At 39.0% G+C, this 13,041-nt stretch overlaps 1 pseudogene; it reads left to right on the top strand.

Annotated features, from left to right (window-relative positions):
* The first annotated feature begins 6,671 nt into the window (after positions 1 to 6,671).
* LOC108350177 (voltage-dependent anion-selective channel protein 1 pseudogene) lies at positions 6,672 to 8,407 on the top strand (annotated as a pseudogene).
* Positions 8,408 to 13,041: the final 4,634 nt, after the last annotated feature.

Below are 13,041 nucleotides of genomic sequence, written 5' to 3'. Positions count from 1 at the left end.
ACCTGTAGAGAGGAAAAACTACACGCCCGAAAGCAGAACACTCTGTCCCCATAACTGACTGAAAGAGAGGAAAACAGGTCTACAGCACTCCTGACACACAGGCTTATAGGACAGTCTAGCCACTGTCAGAAATAGCAGAACAAAGTAACACTAGAGATAATCTGATGGCGAGAGGCAAGCGCAGGACCCCAAGCAACAGAAACCAAGACTACATGCCATCATCGGAGCCCAATTCTCCCACCAAAACAAACATGGAATATCCAAACACACCAGAAAAGCAAGATCTAGTTTCAAAATCATATCAGATCATGATGCTGGAGGACTTCAAGAAAGACATGAACACACTTAGGGAAACACAGGAAAACATTAAAAAACAAGTAGAAGCCTACAGAGAGGAATCGCAAAAATCCCTGAAAGAATTCCCGGAAAACACAATCAAACAGTTGAAGGAATTAAAAATGGAAATAGAAGCAATCAAGAAAGAACACATGGAAACAACCCTGGATATAGAAAACCAAAAGAAGAGACAAGGAGCTGTAGATACAAGCTTCACCAACAGAATACAAGAGATGGAAGAGAGAATTTCAGGAGCAGAAGATTCCACAGAAATCATTGACTCAACTGTCAAAGATAATGTAAAGCGGAAAAAGCTACTGGTCCAAAACATACAGGAAATCCAGGACTCAATGAGGGATCAAACCTAAGGATAATAGGTATAGAAGAGAGTGAAGACTCCCAGCTCAAAGGACCAGTAAATATCTTCAACAAAATCATAGAAGAAAACTTCCCTAACCTAAAAAAAGAGATACCCATAGACATAGAAGAAGCCTACAGAACTCCAAATAGATTGGACCAGAAAAGAAACACCTCCCGTCACATAATTGTCAAAACACCAAACGCACAAAATAAAGAAAGAATATTAAAAGCAGTAAGGGAAAAAGGTCAAGTAACATATAAAGGGAGACCTATCAGAATCACACCAGACTTCTCGCCAGAAACTATGAAGGCCAGAAGATCCTGGACTGATGTCATACAGACCCTAAGAGAACACAAATGCCAGCCCAGGTTACTGTATCCAGCAAAACTCTCAATTAACATTGATGGAGAAACCAAGATATTCCATGACAAAACCAAATTTACACAATATCTTTCTGCAAATCCAGCACTACAAAGGATAATAAATGGTAAAGCCCAACATAAGGAGGCAAGCTATACCCTAGAAGAAACTAATCGTCTTGGCAACAAAACAAAGGGAAGAAAAGCACACAAACATAACCTCACATCCAAATATGAATATAAAGGGAAACAATAATCACTATTCCTTAATATCTCTCAATATCAATGGCCTCAACTCCCCAATAAAAAGACATAGATTAACAAACTGGATACGCAACGAGGACCCTGCATTCTGCTGCCTACAGGAAACACACCTCAGAGACAAAGACAGACACTACCTCAGAGTGAAAGGCTGGAAAACAACTTTCCAAGCAAATGGTCAGAAGAAGCAAGCTGGAGTAGCCATTCTAATATCAAATAAAATCAATTTCCAACTAAAGGTCATCAAAAAAGATAAGGAAGGACACTTCATATTCATCAAAGGAAAAATCAACCAAGATGAACTCTCAATCCTAAATATCTATGCCCCAAATACAAGGGCACCTACATATGTAAAAGAAACCTTACTAAAGCTCAAAACACACATTGCACCTCACACAATAATAGTGGGAGATTTCAACACCCCACTCTCATCAATGGACAGATCATGGAAACAGAAATTAAACAGTGATGTCGACAGACTAAGAGAAGTCATGAGCCAAATGGACTTAACGGATATTTATAGAACATTCTATCCTAAAGCAAAAGGATATACCTTCTTCTCAGCTCCTCATGGTACTTTCTCCAAAATTGCCCATATAATTGGTCAAAAAACGGGCCTCAACAGGTACAGAAAGATAGAAATAATCCCATGCGTGCTATCGGACCACCACGGCCTAAAACAGGTCTTCAATAACAATAAGGGAAGAATGCCCACATATACGTGGAAATTGAACAATGCTCTACTCAATGATAACCTGGTCAAGGAAGAAATAAAGAAAGAAATTAAAAACTTTTTAGAATTTAATGAAAATGAAGATATAACATACTCAAACTTATGGGACACAATGAAAGCTGTGCTAAGAGGAAAACTCATAGCTCTCAGTGCCTGCAGAAAGAAACAGGAAAGAGCATATGTCACCAGCTTGACAGCACACCTAAAAGCCCTAGAACAAAAAGAAGCAAATACACCCAGGAGGAGTAGAAGGCAGGAAATAATCAAACTGAGAGCTGAAATCAACCAAGTAGAAACAAAAAGGACCATAGAAAGAATCAACAGAACCAAAAGTTGGTTCTTTGAGAAAATCAACAAGATAGATAAACCCTTAGCCAGACTAACGAGAGGACACAGAGAGTGCGTCCAAATTAACAAAATCAGAAATGAAAAGGGAGACATAACTACAGATTCAGAGGAAATTCAAAAAATCATCAGATCTTACTATAAAAACCTATATTCAACAAAATTTGAAAATCTTCAGGAAATGGACAATTTCCTAGACAGATACCAGGTATCAAAGTTAAATCAGGAACAGATAAACCAGTTAAACAACCCCATAACTCCTAAAGAAATAGAAGCAGTCATTAAAGGTCTCCCAACCAAAAAGAGTCCAGGTCCAGACGGGTTTAGTGCAGAATTCTATCAAACCTTCATAGAAGACCTCATACCAATATTATCCAAACTATTCCACAAAATTGAAACAGATGGAGCCCTACCGAATTCCTTCTACGAAGCCACAATTACTCTTATACCTAAACCACACAAAGACACAACAAAGAAAGAGAACTTCAGACCAATTTCCCTTATGTATACCGACGCAAAAATACTCAATAAAATTCTGGCAAACCGAATTCAAGAGCACATCAAAACAATCATCCACCATGATCAAGTAGGCTTCATCCCAGGCATGCAGGGATGGTTTAATATACGGAAAACCATCAACGTGATCCATTGTATAAACAAACTGAAAGAACAGAACCACATGATCATTTCATTAGATGCTGAGAAAGCATTTGACAAAATTCAACACCCCTTCATGATAAAAGTCCTGGAAAGAATAGGAAATCAAGGCCCATACCTAAACATAGTAAAAGCCATATACAGCAAACCAGTTGCTAACATTAAACTAAATGGAGAGAAACTTGAAGCAATCCCACTAAAATCAGGGACTAGACAAGGCTGCCCACTCTCTCCCCACCTATTCAATATAGTTCTTGAAGTTCTAGCCAGAGCAATCAGACAACAAAAGGAGATCAAATGGATACAGATCGGAAAAGAAGAGGTCAAAATATCACTATTTGCAGATGACATGATAGTATATTTAAGTGATCCCAAAAGTTCCACCAGAGAACTACTAAAGCTGATAAACAACTTCAGCAAAGTGGCTGGGTATAAAATTAACTCAAATAAATCAGTTGCCTTCCTCTATACAAAAGAGAAACAAGCCGAGAAAGAAATTAGGGAAACGACACCCTTCATAATAGACCCAAATAATATAAAGTACCTCGGTGTGACTTTAACCAAGCAAGTAAAAGATCTGTACAATAAGAACTTCAAGACACTGAGGAAACAAATTGAAGAAGACCTCAGAAGATGGAAAGATCTCCCATGCTCATGGATTGGCAGGATTAATATAGTAAAAATGGCCATTTTACCAAAAGCAATCTACAGATTCAATGCAATCCCCATCAAAATACCAATCCAATTCTTCAAAGAGTTAGACAGAACAATTTGCAAATTCATCTGGAATAACAAAAAACCCAGGATAGCTAAAGCTATCCTCAATAATAAAAGGACTTCAGGGGGAATCACTATCCCTGAACTCAAGCAGTATTACGGAGCAATAGTGATAAAAACTGCATGGTATTTGTACAGAGACAGACAGATAGACCAATGGAATAGAATTGAAGACCCAGAAATGAACCCACACACCTATGGTCACTTGATTTTTGACAAAGGAGCCAAAACCATCCAATGGAAAAAAGATAGCATTTTCAGCAAATGGTGCTGGTTCAACTGGAGGGCAACATGTAGAAGAATGCAGATCGATCCATGCTTATCACCCTGTACAAAGCTTAAGTCCAAGTGGATCAAGGACCTCCACATCAAACCTGATACACTCAAACTAATAGAAGAAAAACTAGGAAAGCATCTGGAACACATGGGCACTGGAAAAAATTTCCTGAACAAAACACCAATGGCTTATGCTCTAAGATCAAGAATCGACAAATGGGATCTCATAAAACTGCAAAGCTTCTGTAAGGCAAAGGACACTGTGGTTAGGACAAAACGGCAACCAACAGATTGGGAAAAGATCTTTACCAATCCTACAACAGATAGAGGCCTTATATCCAAAATATACAAAGAACTCAAGAAGTTAGACCGCAGGGAAACAAATAACCCTATTAAAAAATGGGGTTCAAAAAAAATGGGGTTCAGAGCTAAACAAAGAATTTACAGCTGAGGAATGCCAAATGGCTGAGAAACACCTAAAGAAATGTTCAACATCTTTAGTCATAAGGGAAATGCAAATCAAAACAACCCTGAGATTTCACCTCACACCAGTGCGATTGGCTAAGATCAAAAACTCAGGTGACAGCAGATGCTGGCGAGGATGTGGAGAAAGAGGAACACTCCTCCATTGTTGGTGGGATTGCAGACTGGTAAAACCATTCTGGAAATCAGTCTGGAGGTTCCTCAGAAAATTGGACATTGAACTGCCTGAGGATCCAGCTATACCTCTCTTGGGCATATACCCAAAAGATGCCTCAACATATAAAAGAGACACGTGCTCCACTATGTTCATCGCAGCCTTATTTATAATAGCCAGAAAATGGAAAGAACCCAGATGCCCTTCAACAGAGGAATGGATACAGAAAATGTGGTACATCTACACAATGGAATATTACTCAGCTATCAAAAAAAACGAGTTTATGAAATTCGTGGGCAAATGGTTGGAACTGGAAAATATCATCCTGAGTGAGCTAACCCAATCACAGAAAGACATACATGGTATGCACTCATTGATAAGTGGCTATTAGCCCAAATGCTTGAATTACCCTAGATCCCTAGAACAAACGAAACTCAAGACGGATGATCAAAATGTGAATGCTTCACTCGTTCTTTAAATGAGGAAAAAGAATACCCTTGGCAGGGAAGGGAGAGGCAAAGATTAAAACAGAGACTGAAGTAACACCCATTCAGAGCCTGCCCCACATGTGGCCCATACATATACAGCCACCCAATTAGACAAGATGGATGAAGCAAAGAAGTGCAGACCGACAGGAGCCGGATGTAGATCGCTCCTGAGAGACACAGCCAGAATACAGCAAATACAGAGGCGAATGCCAGCAGCAAACCACTGAACTGAGAATAGGTCCCCTATTGAAGGAATCAGAGAAAGAACTGGAAGAGCTTGAAGGGGCTCGAGACCCCAAAAGTACAACAATGCCAAGCAACCAGAGCTTCCAGGGACTAAGCCACTACCTAAAGACTATACATGGACTGACCCTGGACTCTGACCCCATAGGTAGCAATGAATATCCTAGTAAGAGCACCAGTGGAAGGGGAAGCCCTGGGTCCTGCTAAGACTGAACCCCCAGTGAACTAGTCTATGGGGGGAGGGCGGCAATGGGGGGAGGGTTGGGAGGGGAACACCCATAAGGAAGGGGAGGGGGGAGGGGGATGTTTGCCCGGAAACCGGGAAAGGGGATAACACTCGAAATGTATATAAGAAATACTCAAGTTAATAAAAAAAATAAAAAATAAAAAATAAAAAAAACAAAAAAAACAAAATAGAAAAAAAAAAAAGAACACAACTGCCAGTCCAAGCTATTATACCCAGCAAAAACCCTCAATTACTATAGATAGAGAAACTCTAATACTCCATGGCAAAAACCAAATTTACACAAATCCATCCCTACAAAAGGGTAATAGATGGAGAACTCCAACACAAGGACAGAAACTGCACCCTAGAAAAATCAAGGAAGTAATCTTGCAACCAATCCCAAAGGAAAGAGTCACACAAATATAATTCCACCTCTAACAAGAAAAATAACAGGAAGAAATAATCACTTTTCCTTAATATCTCTTAACATCAATGGACTTAATTCCCCAATAAAAAGACATAGACTAACAGACTGGATATGTAAGCAGGACCCAGCATTCTGCTGCAAACAGGAAAGCAACTTAGTGACAAAGACAGACACTCCCTTAGAATAAAAGGCTGGAAAAAAATTTTTCAAGCAAATGGTCCCAAGAAACAATCTGGAGTAGTCATTCTAATATTGAATAAACTCAATGCTCAACCAAAAGTTATCAAAAAAGATAAGGAAGGACACTTCATAGTCATCAAAGAAAAATCTACAAACATGAACTCTCAATTTTGAACATCTATGCTCAAAAAGAAAGGGCACTCACATTCATAAAAGAAAAAACATGTCTTATAAATTCAATGTAAATGTTTTTCACAGGAAGCACAAAATCCAGGGAACAAAATGAATCTGGGGTAAAAGACCCTCTGCGTCTTTTCCTGTGGCCTCTCTCACAGTTCACTGCATATCATTCTTTTGACAGTATTATGGCACTAGCTGAAAGGTAAAGACAAAGAAACACACTGAGAGGTGTTAGTTTGAGAGGTGAGGGCAAAGAAGGACTTCCATTGGCATGCTAAGAATCTGCCCATGGTTAAGAGAACACTGATAAAAACCCAGTGTAATTTAGAGTAATACTAATACATGAGACCAATTGCACCAATTTTGATTCTGACTGGAAGCACTTGTGTGTGTGTGTGTCTGTGTGTGTGTGTGTGTGTGTGTGTGTGTGATATGCATGTATATATATATGTATGTTATATGTGTATATGTATTTATGTATGTGTTTATATGAATGTATATATGTATATGTATATGTGTGTATATGTGTGTATGTGTATGTTTGTATGTATGTGTGGGGGGGTCTCTTGTCTTTTCATGCTTAAACTCTTCAAGCTTACATGTGTGTATGTGTAGTTTGTATGTATGTGGGGGGGTCTCTTGTCTTTTCATGCTTAAACTCTACAAGCTACATAGGTGCCTGCCTCCCAGAAAAGTTAGATGCAGGTAAGTTGGGAGGTTAAGAGGTACAGGTAAATTTGGACAGAAAATGAAATATCTTCTAAGCCAGTTGGTGAACAAAAGGGAGCTACGTCTTTTAATCAGGCTGAAGTCATCATCTATGAGAATTTGTTCAGAAATGGTTATTTCTGCACTGTACAGTCAATGAAATTCAGACTTCTTGATTGCAATAGACTAGGGTGAAGTGTTTAGGAGCCAATCATGAGCATTAAGGAGAGAAATTGACAAGAAGAAATGGAAAATTTATCAGGAATTGATGATTTGAGACAAATGGAATATTTAAATATGGAGGAATTATAAACTTTTTGTGTGTTCCTATCCTCCTTGACATGGCTCCGATCTAGGTGCAAGTGCTCTCACCTCTTGTTGCCTCCAGAAAGGTAGCTGTAGCTCCCACTTATCTGATCTTGGCAAGATGCCTTCACCAAGGGCCCCAAATTTGGCTTCAGAAAACTTGATTTGAAAACAAAGTCCAAGAATGGATTGGAATTTCCCATTTCAGGCTCAGCCAACAGGGAGCCACTCGAAGTGAACAACAGCTTGGAAACCGAGTACAAATGGATTGAGTACAGCCTTTCATTTGCTGAGAAATGGAACATAGACAACACCCTGAGGACTGAGATCACCAGGGAAGAACAGCTCAGAATCAGCTGACCTTTGATTCATTATTCTTGCCTAATACTGGTGGGGGAATGCTAAAGTCAGGCCAGGATACAAGAGGAAATAAATCAACCTGGGCTATGACATGGACTTTGACCTTTCTGGGATCTAGATCTCGGGCTCTCTGGTACTTGGGTATCAGGACTGCCTGGCTGGCTGCCAGATGAATTGTGAGACCTTGATGTCCCAAGTGACCTAGAGCAAATTTCCAGTTGGCTACAAAATGGATGATTTCACACTTAATATATTGTGAATGACTTGACAGAATTTGGTAGCTCCATTTACCAGAATGTGAACAAGTTGGAGAGTGCTGTCAATCTTGCCCAGACAGCAGCAACTGTAATACTTGGAGTCTTTGGAATAGCAAGTATCAGGGCATCCTTAGTGCCTGCTTTTTGACTAAAGTAAACATGTACATCCTGCTAGGCTCAGAGAATATTCAGACCCTAACATGACATTGCTGTATGCTCTGCTAGATGACAAGAACAACAATTAAGGCAGCCACAAGCTTGGTCTAGGACTAGAATTCAAGCAGAAATAAGTATTATAAATCATTAATTTAAAACTATTTTACAGAATTAGCTATTTTGAGAATTTAGTTTATCTTTTAATGTTCTTTATGGGGAATGCATGAATTGTAAAATAAGTTATACTGAAAAGCCAATGAAGACTTAACTTTAAGGTGTTACCATTTCAGAGGTACAGAAAAAAATCCATAAAAGATTATTTTAGTTATGAAAGTGGGTCAGGGAGAAACCTCTCTAGAGATTCCAGACTGCAAGTTGTGGCCCTTTATATGTCTGTTTCAAGCCCACAAAGAAAATTGTGACTTCCTGACCATCAATCCCTGGCATCTCAGTTCTAAATGCTAAAAAGTATGTGCACAGCTATGTGAGAGGGACATTTGTAGTCAGATCTGCAAGCCCTGTTCATATCCTAGCTCCTCAGTTACTTCCTTTATAACAAAAGTAGTATTCTTTTATGTCATTTTATGGTAGGAAGGATGGGCATGATAGGGCCACTTATTCAGGACTTAATTCTTCTTTGTGCTGTAGTGTGGTTTTCTTTTTGTTTCTAGTTTTCTTTTTAACATTGTACCAGAGTATGAAATAGATTCTGGACCTTGAGCCCCTGAACTGAGCAGGTGATTCCAATCACACCAAAACATCACTAAGGATCTAAATTGATCGCTGCTACAGCTTTACCACTACATTTTTTAGCAATTTAATGGATACATTATAGAGTCTTAGTCTTCTATTTTATGTAGAATTATATCCTCCTATCCAAATCTATATTTAAGACTATTTAGAACAAAACTTAGATAAAATTTGAAAACATCAAAACAGAAATTGTAAAAGTTAACTTGACATTTCTTGTGCTGACAAAAAATTAATATAATTAATTAATTAATAATTTTTGTGTTGAGATTTAAAAAATTGGGTAATGAAGTGAACAGTAATGCAAAAGAGCTTTATTGGAGATGCTCAAATACATTTTCACATATTTGCATATCATCAGAATAGTGACTTTTCTAAGGGAATCTGTGGAAATAAACTGGTACAGGTGCTTCACTTTCTGAAGACCTATTATGAGAGAATGGGGTCTGGACACCCTCGCTAGATCCAAACACTCACTCTCAGAGACTCTGACATTGACTTCACTGCAGTCAATTTCTGTGCCAGGAAGATCACCTCATTTGTAGATTAAGGATTTTCCTGACCTGAACTTGACTCTTCTGTGTAGACTCAGGACCTGAAGTTCAAATGTTGGTGCCACTGTCATAGAACAGACAGCTGTGGGACGTCTGGGCCAACACTCTTTTCTGATGCATTTGCTCCTCTCTTTGTATTTTTTAATTTGATTTATTTATTGATTGATTATATATTCCGACCTCAGCTCCCCTCTTCCTCTAGTGATTCCTCACACATCCTCCCTCATTTTACCCTCCCCTTCTCTATTTTCCAAGGGGGAGCTCCTCTCTTGGTGTTAGGCTCCCACACTGCTCCCTGTTGTTTTTAAAATGAAATCCCAAATATTCATTCAAGTTTACCAAGTGAAGCCTCAGAAGTCAGAAGCTATGGTGAAAGTCTGCTAGTTCAGAGAGGCAGAGAAAGCATCCAAGTGACCTTTCTCCTCAACCAGCATCCCAGAAGGAAAGCAATCACATTCTCCACACTTATAAACTCTTAAAAACTCTTTCAAACTGATTGTCCCTCCTTTCTATTTCCTGTGTTCCTCTCTATCTATCCTCCTGAGTTCTTATCACTCTCTATGGTGTTTTCCTATGTTCACTCCCTGTCAACTGGTTGCTTAGTCGTCCTCTTGACCTATACTTCATTCAATATTGTTTAAAAATAAACAGAAAGATCGTAGGTTAAAAGTGTTTTCTGGGGCTGAGTCTCAACACAACTAGACAGAGGTCTTTCCAATACATGGTCTTACAGTGAGATCAAATATCCTGCCACACGCCTCCCTCTGCCTGGTGCTCTTTTTCTCTTTACACCTGAGATAAGGTGTCAATTCTCACAAGAAATCTTCTGTCATGAGAATTTATTCCTGACATGACTGTGACACACTTGTTTTATGCTCTGTACTACAAAATGGTCATCACAGCGAATTAGAGACAATAGTCTACGACATCTGGAGTACTGAAAGTGAAGACTGCCTGAATCAGCTACAACCAACAGGTGGAGTATGGCTCCCATTCTCCACACATCTTGCCCCTTCTTTTTTCTATTTTCCAGTGATATTTGTCGCCTCTGAATATAAAGCATAATTGTTGATATCTGCACTTTCAGTGTTATTATGTGATTTTCCATGCAAGAATGTCAGCTTTTCAGATTCAGGAGGTACCCTTTTCTTTCACAGAGAAATGACTGATGCCCAGTTGTTGCTTGACAAATGTTTATGCTTTTTTAATTAATCAATTGATTAAAGGCTGTTCACCCATATGGGTGGTAAGATACTAAGAGATGAAGCTGTTGCCCTTCCCAGATACTTCCTATATGTGTAAGAAAAAGCAAATATCTGCACAGTGAAAACTAGAAATTTTGTCTTGAAATATGTAAGAATATGTGTACATTTTATTACAAAAAGATAAATGTTCACTACAGAAGAAAAATTTCTAAGAAGCAAATTTCCCTACTGACCTCATACAATCCACTTGAATGCATTCTATAGCGTCTGAATAGCTTGCCCTGTTATTTTCTAACATTGATTTAAATATTTCCAACAAACTTTGCACATTTTACTTCAGGACTCTGTACCATCCTACCCTATCGATAATCTCCAACTATGTTAGTTCATATCTCCACTTTTCCCTAACAAAATATTTTTATTAGTTCTTTGGGAATTTCATACAATGTACCCCAAACACACTCAATTCTCATTCCTTCCAAGCCAATCTTCCTCCATTTGCACCAATGTATGCCCCCCAAATCCCCACCAAATTCAACTTGTGTTGTCCATATACTCATTGGAGCATGGACAAACTCCCAGTAACCAACCTCTGAAATAAATCGGAGTCATTCACTATTCTCCCATGCCAGAAGCCATCAACTGCAAAAAGCTACATTTCAACATTTTTATCACATTTTTTTAGAACTCTCCTTAATAGCTTACTGTTTGAACTGTTTCCTTTTGGGACACAGGGAGTGGGGGTGTCATTAATACCACTGCAAAAGAAGCTTCCTTGCCCATAGCAACCTAGTTTCCAGCAGCAGTGCAGATCACAGACATCACCATGGTCTCAGAGCTGCCTGAATCATGGACATCAAAGGCTGCCTGAATCATGGACATCAAAGTGGTTTTTTTTTTTTTTTTTGGTGGTAGCACAGATTTGGTCTGCTGCTTTGTATTGTAATATATTTGGTCTGCTGCTTTGTATTGTAATACATTTGGTCTGTTGCTATGTATTGTAACACTAAATACAACCCTGATTGCCCTCGGAGATGAGAGAATCTGTATACTAAGTAATGTTACATGTGACCTTGCTCTTTAATTTAAAACTATTGATTGAATAAAGATGCTGACAGCCTATACTATAACTGGGCAGAAGGGAGGTCGGTAAAGTTTCAGTTCCCAGGCTTGGAGTCTGAAGCAGGACAATGAGGGGCAAGAGAAGAAGATACAGAGAAAAGATGCCATAGGGTAAGTGAGTCATGAAAACATGATCATGCAGACTCACCAATTGGAGTTAAGAGTAGCCCAATAAGAACATGGCATAGTATAACTCAGGGTTATTGACAGTGAAGTATATACTAATAGTATATACTAATAGAAGGGGGATATCTGCCCAGCTCTAGTACAAAGCACATAGCCAATAGGACAAATCAGCAACCTACAGATTGGGCAAAAAATCTTCACTAGCCTCACATCCTATAGAGGTCTAATATTCAAAATATATAAAGAACTCAAGAAGCTAACCACCAAAAAACTAAAAACCCAATTAAAAAAATGGGTTAAACTAAAATAAAGAACTTACAACAGAGGAATCTTGAATGGCTGAGAAACACTTATAGAAATGTTCTAAGTCTGTAGTCATCAGGGAAATGCAAATCAAAATGAATCTTGGAATCCCCAAGATTCCACCTTACACAAATCAGAATGGCAAAGATCAAAATCTCAGGTGACAGCACATGTTGACAAGGATGTGGAGAAACATGTTCCACTATGTTCATAGCAGCCTTATTAGTAATAGCCAGAAGCTGGAAACAACCCAAATGTCGCACAACAGAAGAATGGATACAGAAAATATGGTTCATTTATACAATGGAATACTACTCAGGTATTAAGAATGAGGACATCATGAGCTTTGCAGGCAAACGGATGGAACTAGAAAATATCACCCTGAGTGAAATAACTCAGACCCCAAAGGACATGAACAGTATGTACTCACTGATAAGTGGACATTAGCCTAAAGTACAGAATACCCAGGTTACAATCCACACAACTCAAGAAGGTTAACAAGCCCAAGGGCCTAAGTGAGGATGCCTCAATTCCACTTGGGAGGGAGAAGAGAGAAATCACAGGAGGCAGGAGGGAGGGAGAGGCCTGGGTGGAAAAAAGGACAGAGAGGTGAAGACAGAAACATGATCATGTATTGGGTGGGGGAACAGGACTGAAGCCCTGAGGGCTAGCAGAAAGAATGGAAACAGGCAAGGAGGAGGTGTGTAT

This window comes from Rattus norvegicus, chromosome 2 (genome assembly GCF_036323735.1).
Source record: "Rattus norvegicus strain BN/NHsdMcwi chromosome 2, GRCr8, whole genome shotgun sequence".
Lineage (NCBI taxonomy): Eukaryota > Metazoa > Chordata > Mammalia > Rodentia > Muridae > Rattus > Rattus norvegicus.
Note: the sequence above shows the minus strand (reverse complement) of the source record. Positions and strands in the feature narration are given on the sequence as shown.